This window comes from Hippoglossus stenolepis, chromosome 23 (assembly GCF_022539355.2).
Source record: "Hippoglossus stenolepis isolate QCI-W04-F060 chromosome 23, HSTE1.2, whole genome shotgun sequence".
NCBI classification, from domain to species: Eukaryota; Metazoa; Chordata; class Actinopteri; order Pleuronectiformes; family Pleuronectidae; genus Hippoglossus; species Hippoglossus stenolepis.
Window position 1 is genome coordinate 6,648,411 of NC_061505.1, and position 4,605 is coordinate 6,653,015.

General features: G+C 35.7%; 1 long non-coding RNA gene across 1 annotated transcript; it reads right to left on the reverse strand.

Moving 5' to 3' along the window:
- Positions 1-2,070, reverse strand: LOC124851348. Its single transcript, XR_007032388.1, has 3 exons — positions 1,954-2,070; positions 423-479; positions 1-139 (listed from the first exon to the last, which is right to left on the reverse strand). It is a non-coding gene; the product is annotated as an uncharacterized LOC124851348 (long non-coding RNA).
- Positions 2,071-4,605: the final 2,535 nt, after the last annotated feature.

The following is a 4,605-nucleotide window of genomic DNA, read 5'->3' on the forward strand; positions in this document are numbered from 1 at the left end:
GCAGTTGTAGCTGTTGGTGCCGCAGTTGTAGCTGTTGGTGCAGCAGTTGTAGCTGTTGGTGTCGCAGTTGTAGCTGTTGGTGCTGCAGTTGTAGCTGTTGGTGCCGCAGTTGTTTGAGTTTGGACTGATCCGTAAAGAACTAAAATACAAGATTTGTGCTTAACTGGTGAACAAATAAATTAACTTACAAAATAAACTGTGGTAAAAGACTGTGTTATAAGTGTTCAACTAAAAAGTTTGTTGCAATTAATCACATTATATTCTGTATCTGTTAATGTGATTTAATATTTTCTTGTGTAAAATATTTGATAAAGTTTCTATCAAGTTCTCTTACTAAAGTCACATAGTATTGATCATCAGACTTTATTCTTATTTATTTCAAGACAATCGGAAGTCAATCAGTTCAACCTTATTTATCTTACCTGTTAGAATCAGGAAAACTGATATGATCTTTCTGGTCCCCATCCTGTCAATGCAATCTGCAAAATCAAACCAGAGAGATGCAGAATGTGAAGAGATGTTGTTCCACAGTTGGATTAGTTGACCCTAGGAGATGTATTACCTTGTCTCTGATGAAACTGTTGAATGAGTTTATACACCATCAAAACGATCTTGACTATTTTTGCAATATTCTGAATTAAACTTTTTTTTATTTCATTATATATACATCGTTTAGTTTTTGTTAACGTTTTTCTTTGGAACTATGTTTTAAATAGAAGAACGGTTTTGAAGAAAGAAATAGCATAACATTAACACATATGTTTTAAACTCCTTGCAACACATTCCATTGTCGGAGAAATATTCTCCTTTATAGCTATAAGGTAAATTTTCACAACTAGAATCCATTATTTTCCTTAACCCTTTAATGACAGTTGTTTTATTTATCTGTTACACAGGTTTCTGAGATGTCTAACTCATTAAATAAGTATTGATCATGTTGATAAATACTTTCTTGATATATGGTATATCATATGTTAAAAATGATTCAAAATGTGTACATTTATCAATGTCCAAATATTGTAGTGATTACGAAAACACTGATGAGAATTTTCTTTTTGTTATTTGAATTGTACTATGGAGTAAATGCATATTTTTTATAAACATCTTGGACATGCTGGTTAGTTTTTTTAATGTTATTTTTGATCCTTTCAGCTGCACGTTGAAATGCCATCAATTACTTGTATCATATTTTGGTTGCAGTGCAAAATGGTGGCCCACACGCACAACCAAAACTTTTTCTATGGCCATTTGTTTCCAAATTTAGGGACTAAATAAAGTTTTTAAATAAAGTGATCAATTCAACTTTTCACTTTTTAAGTGTAATTGAGAGACTATTATTTTTAAACTGCTATCTACAAAATATTCCTTTGGAAGATTTCCAGCTATTTTTCAATTCAGTGAGTAAGAATCTATTAATTATTTGACGGAAAAACCTTAACATCCCTGAACAATAAAAAAAAAAAGTTTTTCTGTTTAAACTCAACTCAGGAAATGTAACAGAAAAGCAACAACGATCTCGAACGAAGTGTAATTTAAGCATTAACCAGGCTGAGCTTTTCTTGAGCAATTGGACGCCAGAAAATTCTAGAAGAACCACTACTGTATCAATTTGTTTTCAAACATTTAACAAACGTATTAATGCAAATATAATATCCAAATTTAAATTGAGCTTAAAATTTGAAAAAAAATGTGAACATCAGGTTTTCATTTAACAACAAAGGTTTATGATGTAATTGTCAATCAATTACTATCATTTTAAGTATTAGATAATATGTAGTAATGTTTCTTTTTCATAATGAAATACATGTTACATCTTTGGGTCAATAATTAAACATTAAACAAAATGAGTATAATAAATAATCGCCATTCAACAGACACACACAAACATTCAACACACACACACACTGATGATGAATTTAGAAAGTGTACAAAAAGTTCTAAACTTGTACTTACCCCCATATAGATCGGTACAAGATGAAATTGATTCCCTTCTTTTTCCGACGAACAGGTTCTTAAAATGTTCCTTTTCCCTTCAATTCAGCTCAGTTCACATATGATGGACTGCAAACCTCTCTTCTTCTCTGACAGTCGACTTCTATTTGAGCCTTTATATATTCAAATGTGAGAGAAGCTACTGACGTGACAGATTGGTGAATCATCGATCAGAAATCCTGCGATACCTAAGATGATAACAATCTGTTTACAGTCAGTTTACTTTGCATAGTGCCATGGTACACTTGTACCTTCTTTTGTCCTGTGAGAAAAGTACAGGTGCAATCTATCGACGTGAATGTTGGAAAGTTCCTCTTGTGTGACAGTAAATTAAGGCAAATGAACAATTGTAGCTGAGTAAAGTGATTACGAGAAAACTCAGATGATATTACAATTTTTTTATTGTAAGCAACCACTGAATGAATATCTTAATGCGATATTTGGAGATACAATACAGGTAAAGTGTGCAACTTTGATGTTCATATGGACACATCCAAGTTAAATAATTCAAGAAGATTAGATTTATTTCCTCATATGTGTTTGAGGGTGTGCCAAGTTGTCACATCTAGAAAAATGTGAGGAGGCAAAACAGAATTGACAAGAGTCAAGTTTTTATAAATACTCTTCAGTCAGACAAACACATTTCTGGTAACCTGGTAGTCAAAACCAAATCCAAACACAAGGAAAACACAGGTAAATACCAAAAACACAACCAAAAATCTAAATGTTCCAAAGCCTCATGACAAGGGCAGAATTCCTCCATCAATGTGATTTCTTTTCATTGTTTTTAATAGATGTTGAATATATTTTGCTTCCATCCTGAATGTTGGTGGAAAACAAAGTTTCAATGGTAACAATTACAGCATAGTGTTGACATAAGGACGTATGCTTTTACTGCTGCTTTGTTGATTATTGTTCACAAGTTATACGTGCTATAAAAATAAAATAGTTATTATTTATGTTTTTTTAGTGATAGTAGTTGTTGTGATGTATTCTTATTTTGCATGTGATTTGTCCATTTGCTGGTGTTGCAGTTGCAGTCCTTCACGATCTCAGGTTCACTGTTGCTGGGTGGATTTTGTCGCAGCGGTAGCGTTAAAATGAAGGTCAGAGATCAAAGACCCAAATTAACAGAGGGAGAATTCCACACAAAAACCTAATAAAAATTAACCCAACCAGATTGGGGCGATCAGAGTGTGATTAGGCACATTTGGAAGCTTAATGCTAGTTAGAAATAATACCTTATCAAGTAATCAACAGCCAGACAACGCCACCTCAGGAATTTCACCTGAAGAATTATTTAGATTTTAGTAATACCTGTTCCAAGGCATTCAGTTCATTACACTGAGGCTCTTTTTAACAAAAATATAATAATTTTTATTACAAAAATAGCATGTCTTAAAAGGCAGTAAAATCCAGTCACACAGGGATGTGGTGAAAGGGAGTCCTAATCAGGAGCTGAGGCTTACCAATGGGGGGATGGGTCGATGAGGGAGGAGGGATCCCAAAAACCAAAACACAACTTCACCCCAGTCACACGTGAAGACCACTCGCACACATATGTTGTGAAGAAAATCAAACCAGGGGGAGCAAGCACACAAAGGGGGAGACCACCACCCGGGACTCCAGCACCACCACCTTCGGCTCTCAGTGACTGAAAGGGATAAGGGAACACAGTCAGTAGGGTAACAGGCAAAATAAATTAACCAATGTACAAATAAACACAATATACCAAAAACCTATGGGGTTGGCAGCCATCAGGTTACAAAATAATTAAACCAAGGCCCAAATCTACTCTCTCTACCCTATTAAACAAAATCAGCCGTGGCAATGGGGCAGGCATGACACACTATACTAGGTTTGATAATTAATATATTTAAATTAATTAAACCGAAACTCAATGATATCAGTTCCCAAATGGAACATAAAACATAATGCAACTAATTCAAAAATAGCAAACAAAAAGAAATCTCAAATGAAAAGGAGTTAATATTGATTCAATGAAATAAACAAATGATCACAAGCTAAATAAAGGAATAAACAATTCAAATAATGAGGAACTCAAACAATTCAGGTCAAAAGAAGGAGGTAACCCCACAGTCCACTCAAACATTTAACATGTGACCCAAGCTAAAAGGGACCCAAAGGCTTAGCCGGCTGTGTAGCTATGTCAAGGTCTCACGCTGTGAAGGCGAAGCAGCCAAGGCATGCAGGCAATGCAGGTGAGCCGAGCAAAGCCAAGCGGTGTAAGCAAAGAATCAAAAGCAGCGAGGCGACAATCACCTGAGCGAAAGCAGGTTAAGCAAAACAACTTGAACGAGGCAAAACAGCAAAGGTAGGCAAAACAGCGAAGGTAGGCAAAGCATCCAACTTAGGCAAAGCATCCAAGGGAGGCAAAACAGCGAAGGTAGGCAAAACAGCGAAGGTAGGCAAAGCATCCAACTTAGGCAAAGCATCCAAGGGAGGCAAAACAGCGAAGGTAGGCAAAACAGCGAAGGTAGGCAAAGCATCCAACGTAGGCAAAGCATCCAAGGGAGGCAAAACAGCGAAGGTAGGCAAAGCATCCAACGTAGGCAAAGCATCCAAGGGAGGCAAAACAGCGAAGGTAGGCAA